Source organism: Bos grunniens, chromosome 21 (genome assembly GCF_055505025.1).
Source record: "Bos grunniens cultivar Pamir isolate PY7600 chromosome 21, Bosgru_T2T1.0, whole genome shotgun sequence".
Lineage (NCBI taxonomy): Eukaryota > Metazoa > Chordata > Mammalia > Artiodactyla > Bovidae > Bos > Bos grunniens.
In genome coordinates, this window is record NC_141185.1 from 20,417,975 (window position 1) to 20,433,593 (window position 15,619).

The 15,619-nt window shown below is 39.1% G+C and overlaps 1 protein-coding gene across 4 annotated transcripts in view; it reads left to right on the top strand.

The window, feature by feature from the left end:
• The window catches only part of LOC147349202 (transforming acidic coiled-coil-containing protein 3-like), a 115,937-nt gene that overhangs the window by 56,766 nt on the left and 43,552 nt on the right, over positions 1 to 15,619 (top strand). For 2 of the 4 annotated variants that reach the window (XM_086363394.1, XM_086363389.1), the window contains exon 3: positions 4,283 to 4,895. The exons of the other annotated variants lie outside the window; for them this stretch is intronic. The gene's annotated coding sequence lies outside the window, so the exon portion shown is untranslated. Of the gene's footprint in view, positions 1 to 4,282; positions 4,896 to 15,619 lie in introns of those variants that run through there. 4 annotated transcript variants of the gene reach the window in all.

A 15,619-nucleotide genomic window follows, 5' to 3' on the forward strand; every position in this document is an offset into this window, starting at 1 on the left:
TGTATGCAAGCATGCAGCTGCAGGAGCTATCTGGACATACACCTAGCTGTGTAGGCCAGTGACAGGAGACAGAGCCACAGAAGGCCCACAACCATATAGCTGCTTCTTAAAATGGATGAATCTCCTTCTCTATGTAAGGTCAAATTGGCTTGGAAAGTTGCTAAAATAATATTTTACAAAACTTTAATGAGGAAGAAAAATACAATATTCACAGCAGTCAGTTTTAACTGGAGGATGGCACCACAAAGAAATGATGCAATTTTACAGAAGTGAAAAAATGCATAACTAGAAGAAATAGGATTTTTAAGAATAAATGGTCCACACTGTCTAAATTTTACTCTGCCTCAAGACGTTATAGTACCTTTGGCTTTCCTTTTAGGACATAAGGCACTATGCTGAAATAGGCTGGATATCTAGAAAAGTTTGTTTTTTAACAGGTAAAGCCATCTGGTCATTAATTTGCCTTGAAATTTCATGAGATGCTGAGGGCAAAGCAGCAGATGTCATCAATGAACTGTGTAGAGACAATAATCAAATCATCCCCCCCTGCCTTAATGTATGAAACAAGAAAAGAAAAGCGCATAAACACAGAGAAGAGGAATTTAAATGTCCTCATAATTTTAATACAAAAGCAAAAAAGATTATTCAATTAAGCTTCAGATGTGCATTTATTTCTATAAGATGCACTAAAATTCGGAAATGTCTACTGAATGGGAACAAATGTATTATGTTGATTTCTATTAGGATATAGAATCTTATATGTATTCACATCCACAGTTATCCGAGTGTGGGCATTATTATTCATAATGTCATATATTAATGATGACAAATAATGGAATATTTTCTTTTAAGGCAGTGGTTTTCAATTGAGGATGACTTTTCTGCCCAAAGGACAGAATGGATACATTTTTGGTTGTCACAACTGAAAGATGTTACTGTTATCTAGGGGGTGGAGAACAGAGATGCTAATAAATATCTGACAATGCACAGGACATCCCCTATAGTAAAGAATTTTCTGGCCCAAAATGTCAAAGATACCAAGATTGAGAAATCCTATTTCAACAAAAATATTGCATTTTAATTATTTTTAATTGAAGACTCTTGAGACTCCCTTGGACTGCAAGGAGATCCAACCAGTCCATTCTAAAGGAGATAAGTCCTGGGTGTTCATTGGAAGGACTGATACTAAAGCTGAAACTCCAATACTTTGGCCACCTCATGCAAAGAGTTGACTCATTGGAAAAGACCCTGATGCTGGGAGGGATTGGGGGCAGGAGGAGAAGGGAAAGACAGAGGATGAGATGGCTGGATGGCATCACCGACTCGATGGACATGAGTTTGAGTGCACTCCGGGAGTTGGTGATGGACAGGGAGGCCTGGTGTGCTGTGATTCATGGGGTCGCATAAGTCGGACATGACTGAGGGACTGAACTGAACTGAACTGAACTGAATGTGGCTATTAAAAAATCCAGAATTTTTAAGTTATAAGAATTAGCAAATTTGATCATTTTAAAAGGTAATCTTTTTGCAGAATTCCTTCTATAGAAATCAGTAGGTTACAAAAATGGGGAAAGATCCTATACACAGTGATACTTTAGACACATGGCATTTTAATGCTTTCAGGCCTTTTAAATATTTTTCAAAAATTTCATACATATGTGTACATATATACATAGACATGCACATATTTATACACATACATGTATGTATGTATATTTAGTGGTGAAGAGAAACCTTTGTACACATACATGTATGCATATATATATATATATATGATTTATTGGTGAAGAGAAACCTTTCCTCTTAAGAGAAATTAGACCCTCAGAGAGCCTAAAACAGGCAAGAGATTTTTTAGTTCTTATAAAACCCACTGATGGGAAGAGCTGACTCATTGGAAAAGACTCTAATGCTGGGAAAGACCAAAGGCAAAAGGAGAAGGGGAGGCAGAGGATGAGAGAGTAAGAGAGCATCACTGACTCAATGGACATGAATTTGAGCATACTCTGGGAGATAGTGGAGGACAGAGGAGCCTGGCATGCTGCAGCCCATGGGGTAGCAGAGTTGAACATGAATTAGCAACTAAATTACAGCAAATAATGCCCACAGCTACAGATATATAAATGTCCAAGAAAGGAGGATAAGGCATCTGTACACCTTAGGGTGAGTTGAAGGTTAACCTTCAAAAGTTAACAACACGGAAAATTCTGGGGCAGGGGATTTAGGCTATGGGTTAACAGATTTCAATCTGTCAATAACCTATGTATACTGAATCATAAATATTCATTGAAAACTAAAATAATTTCAGAAAGGTTTTTATCTTCTACATGATTATTAATTTCTGGATATTTGGAATCATAAGGTCTAAAGGATTGATTTTAGAGTTGGCTGGTTCCCTGCTTCTACTACTCTTGCTTCCTTGACTTTTACTATACTTCTCTGACTGCCATCAGTCCTCTTTTGTGAAGAATCAGAGAACATCCTGAAGAATAAGTTATTATTTCCTTGCCAAATGCCTTCCTTGTGACAGAGAAACTATGTTTGAAAGTGCTGTAAGTATGTCAGCAGGGGCGATATATGTATTGACTGCAGTGTATCAGTCATCTGAAATGCTATTATGAAATATTTTGCCAATCTATAAATTTTCAGAAGTTTTTCAAAAAAGGAAACATCACCTTCTTAAAAGCCTGATTGCATTAATTATACAGATGCCAGTAAAACACCATATGAGCCATTTGTCTTTTATTATGCATAATGCTAAGACAGAAATATTCAATGCTGTTCACACTCGATTGATTAAAATAATTTTCAATTAAAACCATATTGTTTTAAAACAGTAAGAAGCTTTTGTGATATCAGTTTTAAAAATGTTGTTAAGGACATTTATCACAGGAGAGCTGTTTCTGAACACAGTCTGGATCAAACAAAAGCAAATGCAAGAGTTTGCTTTTGGTTATTGGGGAATAAAAGCCAGCAGAATCGCCATATGGTAGTCTTTTATAGGTCCTTTTTATTACTTTGCACCTTTAAATGTTTTTCTGTGTTTTTGTCATTAAATGCCCTAAATATTTTTGAGAAACTTTTATATTTCCAAGGAGTGAGTTTGGTTGTGGAATCTGAAAATTACAGCAAGTTGTCATATTGGAAAAGAACAGAGAATTCTAGTTGAAATGTAGAATATTGTAATGGAAATGTTTCCTGTTTAAATGTATGTGCATTTTTGCCTGTGATTCAATAAATCACTCAAAAGTGCTAAGGCTTTGTGTACCCTTAGCTATCAAACAGGCTGTAGTATTTCTTGAGCACTGGAAAATAATAGAGTGGTGGAAGGCAGAGTAATGTTTAAGCCCACAAATTAAAACACTTCTGGGGGTGAAAGGAAGTTTCCCTGTGCTCAAGTTTTCCCCAGAGTAAGCAGCCTTCTTTTTCCATCTGTGGGGACTGGGAGCCACTCATCCCATCTATCCTATCCAGCCCTTCTGTGTCTGTAGAGTTCACTGCATTGAAGGGATTCCAGCTCCTCTCAAAATACACATGTGTTATCCTGTACAGCAAAGAAATCAATGCATGTAACATGAGTGTAGATAACAGACACCTGAGAATGTGGATCAGGAAATATATACTGAAAAACACCAGAGATAAGGAAGGTGAGTGCTCTGGTGAGGAAATCCGAGTAAGAGATAGAGTGAGATGATCTGAAAGAGCTGTAAGGCAGCCAGATACTTGGAGAGGGGAAGGCAAGAAGACTCGCAGCTCATGCTGTGAGCTATAAATTAGCTTTAAGTGGACTTGGAGAGATGAAACTACATATTTTATTTCTAGATTGTATACACTATTTCTCTGAATTCAATATTGCAATAAGATTAAAACATAAGGAGCTCCAGAATTAATTCAAGTACATTTACATCTATTTAATTATTTAAATTCTCAAAAGCAAATAGGTCCTTGCATTCAAATTGCCATTTTAACTAGAAGTCTATTGCTTCTATATTTTAAAGTAACATAGAAAGTCTATATTTCCCAAATTTATTAGAAAAAATATTTGGGGCTCTGAATTATCTAAGTAGTTGCCTAATTATCTCAGTTTATTGCATGTATAGCAATACCCTATTTTGTGCTGATAAATAAAGCACATGGTTCTTATTTACTGTTAAAATCCAAATAAATATAATGACATGATATTAAATTCCCAGGAAATATGGACGGTTATTGTAAAAATATGTTATTGATTTCATTTTTTTCCCTCTGAATTTAGACTGTAAGTTTTTCTTTGTTTCCTCTGTAGGCTCAACTGTCAATCAGGAGGTTCCTATAAGCTAGGTTTGAGTTTCATGAAGAACGGTTGTCCCGAAGAAATCTGTAACACGATGTGCAAAAACCACAATTTACAATATATTCCCAAAGACACACATACTTCTATGCTGAATCAGAATATTAATGTCCTCCTTTGAGCAACACCCAGAATTTCTAAGGGTGTGGTTTCAATGTGCTCTTTTTGCAGTTCAAGAGCTGCTATTTACAAAATGCAAATAAGTGTTATTGACAAACAAAATTAGCAACTGGAAAGTGCTATGGACTGAAATGTGTTCTCACAAAATTTGTACTTTGAAGCTCATTGTGGCTGTATTTGAAGGTGGGGGGCATTTTTTGGTGGTAATTAAGGTTAAATGAGGTCATAAGAGTAGATCCCTGATTCAATAGGATTAATACTTTTCTAAGAAGAAGACAGATCTCTCTCCACATGCTCACACTGTGAAAAAATGATGTGAGAACACAGAAATTGGGCACATGCAAGGCAAGAAAAGAGCTCTCAACAGAAACCAAATTGGCTGGCACCTTGATCTTGGATTTTTCAGCCTCCAGAACTATAAGAAAATAAATATCTCTTGTTTAAGCTACCAGTATGTGGTATTTTATTAACGCAGCATGAGCAGACAAAATACAAATTTTAGTATGAAGAAATGGGTGCTACTGTAACAAATATCTAAAAATGTTGAAACAGTTTTGAAACTAGGTGATGGGCAGAGGCTGGAAGAGTCCTGAGGTGAATGTCGGAAATGTGAATGTTAAAGGCAACTCTGGTGAGAGAAAAAAAGGACAACTGGAGAGAAAGCTTTTATCTTCATAGAGAATGCGTGAATAATTATGACCAGAATGTTGGTAGAAATGTGGATGTTAAGGGCCATTCTGTTGAAGTCTCAGACACAAATACAACATGTTGTTAGAAACTAGAGGAAAGATGAACCTTGTTCTAAAGTGACAGGGGATTTGCCTGAATTGTGCTGTAGCATTAATGTGGAATTCCGTCCTGAATATTCACTGGAAGGACTGATGCTGAAGCTGGAACTCCAAAACTTTGGTCCCCTGATGCGAAGAACTGACTCATTGGAAGAGACCCTGATGCTGGGAAAGATTGAAGGCAGGAGGAGAAGGGGATGACAGAGAATGAGATGGCTGGATGGCATCACCAACTCGATGGACATGTGTTTGAGCAAGCTCCAGGAGTAGGTGATGGACAGGGAAGCCTGGCTTGCTGCAGTCCATGGGGTTGCAAAGAGTTGGACATGATTGAGCGACTGAATTGAACTGATTAATGTGGAAGGTAGAATTTGCAAGCAATGATATTGTGTAATTAGCTGAGGAGATTTCCAAGTAAAGTGTTGAAGGCACAGCTTGTTTCCTTCTAACTACTTAACAGTAAAATGTGAGAAAAGAGAAATGAATTTGGAAAAAAAAATCATTAGTCAAGAAACACAGCTTGCAAATTTGGAAAATTCTCAGCCAATCCCCAGGTGGCGCTAGTGGTAAAGCACCTGCCTGTCCTTGCAGAAGTAAGAGAGTTGATCCCTGGGTTGGGAAAATCCCCTGGAGGAGGGCATTGCAACCCACTCTGGTATTCTTGCCTAGAGAATCCCATGGACAGAGGAGCCTGGAGGACTGCAGTCCACAGAGTTGCAGAGAGTCGGACATGACTGAAGCAACTTAGCACGCATGCATCCTAAAGTGAGAAGGCTTGTTCTGAAGGGAATACTAAGGGTGTAGCTATATTATTACTTGACAAAGAGATAATAGACGTGACTCAGGGATTGAATCAGCTATCTCAGCAGAAGTCAGGAATAGAGATGGAATTATACCAGAATATAAACTGATATTTTGAACAAAATGGCGGGGAGGTGGGGCTTGTAAATGAAAGAAGACTGTTCAACTTCTTAATATACTACAGGAATAGACCATAAAGCAAATCAGGGGCAAATATGCACTATTCTTTAAAAATGGAAAGATTAACTCTGAAGGTGACTCAGAGACCATCTGAGCTGCTTCATTGGTTTTAAAGTGTGGAGCCGAGTTTCCTTTGTTTAATAGGTCAGAAAATCTCTGGATGGATGTCAGGGTCATCCTCTGGAGCCTCAAGAATGGAGACCCACTTGGCAAAGCTTGAGGGGTGGGAAGGGGGTACAGTTCCCCATACAGTGGAGCCATGGAGCTGGGACTGCCATTCCATTAGGTCTAGAAGCTGAAACCACCACCCCAGTGGGTCTGGAAGATGGGACATAGAGCCAAACAGGATTATTCTGGAATCTTAAAATCCTGTGGTATTTATCTTGCTTGATTTTGGACACTAGCACCCTTCTTTTCTTTCTGATTTCTCCCTTTTGGAATGGGAACATCCATCCTATGACTTTCCCATCATTGTATCTTGGAAGCACATAGATTGTCTCATTTCACAGGTTCACAACTAGAGAACAATTTTTCCTTCAGATGAATCATAAATTGAGTCTCACATCTAATTTAGATATTTTCATGAAACTTTGAACCTAAAATATGATACTGGAATGAGTCAAGAGTTTAGGGCTATGGGGATGAAATGGATCTGTTTTGCATGTGATAAGGACATGAACTGGGGGGAGGGCCAAAATGCCATGGCTTATATTGTGTTCCACCAAAATTCATATACTGAAGCCCTATATTCCAATGTGACTGTATTTGGAGATAGGGCTTTTAGGAGACAGTTAAGGTAGATGAGATCATAAGGGTGAAATCGTGATTGAATAGGATTCAGTTCAGTTCAGTCGTTCAGTCATGTGCAACTCTTTACGACCACATGGACTGCAACACAACAGGCTTCCCTGTCCATCACCTACTCCTGGAGCTTGCTCAAACTCATGTGCATCAAATTGGTGATGCCATCCAACCATCTCATCCTCTGTTGTCCCCTTCTCCTCCTGCCTTCAATCTTTCCCAGCATCAGGGTCTTTTCCAATGAGTTGGTTCTTCACATCAGGTGAACAAAGGTTTGTCTAGTCAAGGCTATGGTTTTTCCTGTGGTCATGTATGGATGTGAGAGTTGGACTGTGAAGAAGGCTGAGCACCGAAGAATTTATGCTTTTGAACTGTGGTGTTGGAGAAGACTCTTGAGAGTCCTTTGGACTTTAAGGAGATCCAACCAGTCCATTCTAAAGGAGATCAGCCCTGGGATTTCTTTGGAAGGAATGATGCTAAAGCTTGAAACTCCAGTACTTTGGCCATCTCATGCGAAGAGTTGACTCATTGGAAAAGACTCTGATGCTGGGACAGATTGGGGGCAAGAGGAGAAGGGGAAGACAGAGGATGAGATGGCTGGATGGCATCACTGACTCGATGGACATGAGTCTGGATGAACTCCAGGAGTTGGTGATGGACAGGGAGGCCTGGCGTGCTGCGATTCATGGGGTCGCAAAGAGTCAGACACGACTGAGCGACTGATCTGATCTGATCTGATCTAACCAAAGTATTGGAACTTCAGCTTCAGCATCAGTCCTTCCAATGAGTACTCAGGATTGATTTCCTTTAGAATTGACAGATTGGATCTCCTTGCAGTCCAAGGGACTCTCAAGAGTCTTCTCCAACATCACAGTTCAAAAGCATTAATTTTTCGGCACTCAGCTTTCTTTATATTCCAACTCTCACATCCAAACATGACTACTGGAAAAATCATAGCTTTAACTAGACAGATATTTGTCAGCAAAGTAAGGTCTCTGCTTTTTAATATGATTTCTAGGTTGATGATATCTTTTCTTTCAAGGAGCAAGCATCTTTTAATTTCATGGCTGCAGTCATCATCTGCAGTGATTTTGGAGCCCAAGATAGAAACTCTGTCACTGTTTTCGTTGTCATGAAGTGATGGGGCCGGATGCCATCATCTTCATTTTTTGACTGTTGAATTTTAAGCCAACCTTTATCACTCTCCTCTTTCACTTTCATCAAGAGGCTCCTTAGTTATTCTTCACTTTCTGCCTTAAGGATGGCATCATCTGCATATCTGAGGTTATTGATATTTCTCCCAGCAATCTTGATTCCAGCTTGTGCTTCATCCAGCCTGGCATTTCCCATGATGTACTCTGCTGCTGCTGCTAGGTCGCTTCAGTCATGTCCGACTCTTTGCGACTCCATAGACTGCAGCCCACCAGGCTCCCCCGTCCCTGGGATTCTCCAGGCAAGAACACTGGAATGGGTTACCATTTTCTTCTCCAATGCATGAAAGTGAAAAGTGAAAGTGAAGTCGCTCAATCATGTCTGACTCTTAGTGACCTCATGGACTGCAGCCTACCAGGCTCCTCCATCTATGGGATTTTCCAGGCAAGAGTACTGGAGTGGATTGCCATCGCCTTCTCCGGGTGTAGTCTGCACATAAGTTAAATAAGCAGGGTGACAATATACAGCCTTGACATACTCCTTTCCCAATTTGGAACCAGTCTGTTGTTCCATGTCGGGTTCTAACTGTTGCTTCTTGACCTGCATACCGATTTCTCAGAAGACAACTAAGGTGGTCTAATATTCCCATTTCTTTAGGAATTTTCCAATTTGTTGTGATACACACAATCAAAGGCTGTGACGTAGCCAATAAAGCAGAAGTAGATGTTTTTCTGAAACTCGCTTGCTTTTTTGATTATCCAATGGATGTTGGCAATTTGATCTCTGGCTCCTCTGCCTTTTCTAAATCCAGCTTGTACAACTGGAAGTTCTTGGTTCATGTACTGTTGATGCCTGGGTTGGAGAATTTTGAGCATTACTTTACTAGCGTGTGAGATGAGTCCAATTGTGTGGTAGTTTGAGCATTCTTTGGCATTGCCTTTCTTTGGGATTGAAATGAAAACTGACATTTTCCAGTCCTGTGGCCACTGCTGAGTTTTCCTAATTTGCTGGCATATTGAGTGCAGCACTTTCACAGCATCATCTTTTAGGATTTGAAATAGCTCAATTGGAATTCCATCACCTCCACTAGCTTTGTTCGTAGTGATGCTTCCTTAGGCCCACTTAACTTTGCATCCAAGGATGTCTGGCTCTAGGTGAGTGACTACACCATTATAATTATCTGGGTCATGAAGATCTTTTCTGTACAGTTCTTCTGTGTATTCTTGCCACTTCTTCTTAATATCTTCTGCTTCTCTTAGGTCCATACTGTTTCTGTCCTTCATTGTGCCCATCTTTAGATTAGAAACCTTTAAGAAGAAGAAAAGACACCAGAGGCTCTCTCCCTCTGCCATTTAAGAACTCAGCAAGAGGGCTGCAGTATGTAGCAATCAGGTTAGCTGGTACCTTGAACTTGGACTTCCCAGTCTCCAGAACTATGAGAAAATAAACTTCTGTTGTCAAAGTCACTGAGCCTATGGTATTTCATTATGGTAGTCTAAGGGGACTAATAGAGAAATGCACAAAAGAAACACTGTCACTTTCAAGACTGAAAATTGCAGGGATTTATATACATGTATATGTACTGCTATCTGCTAAGATGGTACAGATTAGGAAATTAGAAGATCTGGTGAGAAAGAGAAAAGGATATTTTTCAGGAAATGTTAAGTTTAAGGTAACTATTAGTCAACTTGAGGAAAAACCAAGGAAGGAAATAATTGAGTATATGTTTTGAGGCTCTAGAACGAATTCATGAAAGAACATGAGTATATCAGAGCTGTGCTACAGAGAAGCGGAGCTGTATGCACACTTAATACCAAAAAACCAAATGATCATAAATCATCAGAACATGGTAGTAGAAAAGAAGAGGCCAAAGTAGTGGGAATTTCAGTATTTAGGGAACAAGCCAGTACTGAACAGAGTCCTACTCAGAGAGGGTGCTGAATAGGAGAAAACAGCAGAGAGAAAAGTATCATGGAAATCAAAAATGAAAAATGAATAGGAAATTTCTAACTGTAACTAATGTTGCTCAGAAGTCAAGTAAGATAAAAAGAGAACCTTGTCAATTGCATACTGTAGGTCATCTTGGCTATAGCATTCTCAGGGGAGTTGTGGGACAGCAACACAATTGGAGTTAGTTGAAGGAGAACTTGAAGTGTGGTGGTGTGAACAGTGATTACAGCTTAAGCATTCTTTAAGGTGCTGTTATGCAACTGTTGCGAGAACAGAAGTTAAAGAAGTTGTTTTGTTTTTATAAATGTAAAAAAATGGCTACATTAATATTATTTTTTTATAATGAACCCATGGTGAGAAAGAGGGATGACAGTAGAGAAAGAGAACACCTTGCAAATCTTTGCCGGTGAGTTAATTTTGGAAATGCATGCTAGAATGTCGTGGCATACTTAGAATAACATACTGGTTGCATATTAAAATATTGGTTGTGTGATCAAATATTTAGTAAATAGGGAGATGCCAGTCTGCTTGAGGGCTTCCCTTGTGGCTCAGCTGGTAAAGAATCCACCTGCAATGCAGGAGACTTGGGTGAAAAATATATTCAATCATTTGACTTGAAGGGGAAGATTAGAAATAGACACAAGGCCACTGTTACCAGGGTTACTAGGGAGTGCAAAAAGAGGTTAAGATTAAAATCATAAAGAAATTAAGAATTACAGTGTGGTTAAATGGCAACCCACTCCAGTACTTTTGCCTGGAAAACTCCATAGACAGAGGAGCCTGGTAGGCTACAGTCCATAGGGTTGCAAAGAGTTGGACACGACTGAGCAACTTCACTTTCTTTTGCTTTCTTAAGCAGAAAACAGTGATGGGTCCAGCATAGGTTCCATTGGGTAGATGAGAAGCTCAGCTACTAAAGGCAGTGATTTTTCCACTGCTTTATTCCATGGGGCTTAGTGCTATAGCAGGTATAGACATGCACATCAGAAGAATGCTTTCAATTCTAAAAATGTTTCAAGACTTAGAATATCTCTATGAATTTCTAGTTACCATAATTGTTAAGTATAAACATAAATCCATAGAAAGGATTTCTACAAAGGTTTGGGGATAATTGACTAGTCATATAGAAAAATATTGCTATAAAATTTAATTCCAGTAAAAATTGAAATGCAAAAAACAAAACATAAATACAAAGTAAACAAAAACATACATATGTCCCCTTACAGTAATGAAGGAATTTCTAAGGCTAACATAGGGAAAAAAAAAAAAAATCTTTAAGGAAGTATGTAAGACTTGAAGCCAAATTTTTCATTTTTTTTTTAAAATTGAGGTATAGTTGACTTACAATCTTGTGTTAATTTCTGGTGTACAGCAAAGTGATTTAGCTATGCATACGTATAATAGCTTGCATTTGCCAATCCCAAACTCCCAGTCTATTTCTGTCTGACACCCCTTACCCTTGGCATCCACGAGTCTGTTATCTATGTCTGTGAGTCTTTTTCTGTTTCATAAGTTAATTTGTGTCATATTTGAGAATCCACATATAAGTGATATCATGGTATTTGTCTTTCTCTGTCTGACTTCCTCACTTAGTGTGATAATCTCTAGTTGCATGGATGTTGCTGCAAATGGCATTGTTTCATTCTTTTCTTTGGCTGACTAGTATTTCATTGTATATACACACACACACACACACACATGTATATATACACACACCCCACACTTTCTTCATCCATTCACCTGTCTGTGGGCATTTAGGTTGCTTCCATGTCTTGGCTATTATAAATGATGCTACTATGAACATGGAGATGCATGTATCTTTTTGAATCTTAGTTTTATCCGGACATATGCCCAGGAGTGGGATTTCAGGATCATATGGCAATCCTATTTTTAGTTTTTTGAGGAAACTCCAAACTGTTCTTCATAGTGGCTACACCAGTTTACATACCCACCAACAGTGTAGAAGGGTTCCCTCTTCTCCACACCCTCTCTAGTGTTAATTTGTAGACTTTTTAATGATGGCCATTCTGACCTATGTGATGTAGACCTCATTGTAGTTTTGATTTTAACCTCTCTGATAAGTAGCAAATTAGGCCTCAGGGTACAAAATGAGGCAGGGCAAAAGTTAACAGGTTTTAGCCAAGAGAATGCACTGGTCATACCAAACACCCTCTGCCAACAAGTTAAGAGACAACACATGGACATCACCAGATGGTCAGTACCAACATCAGATTGATTATATTCTTCACAGTCAAAGATGAAGAAGCACTGTACAGTCAACAAAAACAAAACACAGAGATAAATGTGGCTCAGATCATGAACTCCTTATTGTAAAATTCAGACTTCAATTGGAGAAAGTAGGGAAAACCACTAGACCATTCAGATACGACCTAAATCAAATCCCTTAGGATTATACAGTGGAAGTGACAAATAGATTCAAGGCATTAGATCTGATAGAGTACCTGAAGAACTATAAATAGAGGTCCATAACATTGTACAGGATATGGTGACCAAAACCATCCCCAAGGGGAAAGAAATGCAACAAGACAAAATGATTGCCTGATGAGGCCTTACAAATAGCTGACAAAAGAAGAGAAACGAAAGGCAAAGAATGAAAGGAAAGATATATCTATCTGAATGCAGAGTTCCAAAGAATAGCAAGGAGAGTTAAGAAAGCCTTCCTCAGTGATCAGTGCAAAGAAATAGAGGGAAAAAAATAGAACAAGAAAGACTAGAGATCTCTTCAAGAAAATTAGAGATACCATGGGAACATTTCATGCAAAGATGGGCACAATAAAGGACAGAAATGGTATGGACCTAACAGAAGTAGAAGATATTATGAAGAGGTGGGAAGAATACACATGAGAACTATACAAAAAAGATCTTACAACCCGAATAACCATAATGGTATGATCACTCACCTAGAGTCAGACATCCTGGAGTGCCAAGTCAAGTGGACCTTAAGGAACATTACTACGAACAAAGCTAGTGGTGGCGAAGGAATTCCAGCTGAGCTATTTCAAATCCTAAAAGATGATATTTGTTAAAGTGCCTCACCAGTATGCCAGCAAATTTGGAAAACTCAGAAGTGGCTACAGGACTGGAAAAGGTCTGTTTTCATTCCAATCCCAAAGAAAGGCAATGCCAAAGAATTGTCAAACTACTGCACAATTGCATTCATTTCACATGCTAGCAAAATAATGCTCAAAATTCTCCAAGGTAGGCATCAACAGTACATGAACCGAGAACTTCCAGATGTACAAGCTGGATTCAGAAAAGGCAGAGGAAGCAAAGATCAAATTGCCAACATCTGCTGGATCATAATCGAAAAAGCAAGAGAGTTCCAGAAAACATCTACTGCTCCTTCATTGGCTATGCTAAAATCTTTGAATGTGTGGATCACAACAAAGTGTTGAAAATTCTTAAAGAAGTAATATCAGACCACCTTACCTGCCTCCTGAGCAATCTATATGCGGATCAAGAAGCAACAATTAGAACCAGACATAGAACAACACACTGGTTCCAAATTAGGAAAGGAGTACGTCAAGGCTGTATATTGTCAACCCTGCTTATTTAACTTATATGCAGAGTACATCATGGGAAATGCAGGGCTGGATGAAGCGTAAGCTGGAATATAGATTGCCAGGAGAAATATAGATCTCAGATATGCAGATGATACCACCCTTATGGCAGAAAGAAAAGAGGAACTAAAGTGCCTCTTGATGAAAGTGAAAGAGGAGAGTGAAAAAGTTGGCTTAAAACTCAACATTTAAAAAATGAAGACCATGGCACCAGCCCCATCACTTCATGGCAAATAGATGGGGAAACAATAGAAACAGTGCCAGACCTTATTTTCTTGGGCTTCAAAATCACTGCAGATGGGGACTGCAGGCATGAAATTAAAAGACACTTACTCCTTGTAAGAAAAGCTATCACCAACCTAGACTTCATATTAAAAAGCAGAGATATTACTTTGCAACAAACGTCCATCTAGTCAAAGCTGTGGTTTTTCCAGGAGTTGCATATGGATGTGAGACTTGGACCATAAAGAAAGCTTAGCGCTGAAGAATTGATGCTTTTGAACTGTGGTGTTGGAGAAGACTCTTGAGAGTCCCTTGGACTGCAGGAGATCCAACCAGTCAATCCTAAAGGAAATCAATCCTGAATATTCATTGGAAGGACTGATGTTGAAACTGAAGCTCCAATACTTTGGCCACCTGATGCGAAGAACTAACTCATTGAAAAGACCCTGATGCCAGGAAAATTGAAGGCAGGAGGAGAAGGGGATGACAGAGGATGAGATGACCGGATGCAATCACTGACCCAATGGACATGAGTTTGAGCAAGCCCTGGGATTTGGTAATGGACAGGGAAGCCTGGCATGCTGCAGTCCATGAGGTCGAAAAGAGTTGGACACAACTGAGTGACTGAACTGAACTGAATAGCTGTCAATGTTGAACATCTTCTCCTTGCCTATTGGTCTACTGTATTTCTTCTTTGGAGTATCTTTTCATGCCTTCTGCCCCTTTTTTGACAGGGTTATTTTTTTGTTTGTTTGAATTGAGTTGTGTGAGCTGTTCATATATTTTGGAAGTGAACCCTTGTCAGTTGTGTTATTTGCAAAGATTTTCTCCCAGTTGGTGGGTTGTCTTTTCATTTTGTTATGGTTTCCTTTCCTGTGCAAAAGCTTTTAGGTTTGAATATGTCCTGTTTGTTTATTTTATTTTTGTTTATATTTCCTTGGAGACTAAACCTGAGAAAAGATTGCTAAGATTTATGTCAGAGAATATTTTGCCTGTATTCTCTTCTAGGGGTTTTATGGTATCATATTTAAATCTTTAAGCCATTTTTAGTTTATTTTTGTGTATGGTGTGAGTTTGTGTTCTGGATTCACTGATATACATGAGGCTCTCCAGCTTTCCATACATCACTTGCTAAAAAGATTGTTTTTTCTCTATTATATGTTCTTGCCTTCTTTTTCAAAGACAGTAGGTTTATGAGTTTATTACTGGGCTCTCTGTTTTGTTCCATTGATCTTTATGTGTGTTTTTGTGCCAATAAAATGCTGTTTGATCATTTCAGCTTTGTAGTATTGCCTGAAGTCTGGAAGAGTTATGCCTCTCACTTTGTACTTTTTCCTCAGAATTGCTTTGGAAATTCTGGGTCTTTCAATTCAGTTCAATTCAGTTCAGTCGCTCAGTTGTGTCTGACTCTTTGCGACCCCATGAATCGGAGCACACCAGGCCTCCCTGTCCATCACCAACTCCCGGAGTTCACTCAGACTCAAGTCCATCGAATCAGTAATGCCATCCGGCCATCTCATCTTCTGTCGTCCCCTTCTCCTCCTGCCCCCAATCCCTCCCAGCATCAGAGTCTTTTCCAGTGAGTCAACTCTTTGCATGAGTTGGCCAAAGTACTGGAGTTTCAGCTTTAGCGTCATTCCTTCCAAAGAATGTCCAGGGCTGATCTCCTTTAGAATGGACTGGTTGGATCTCTTTGC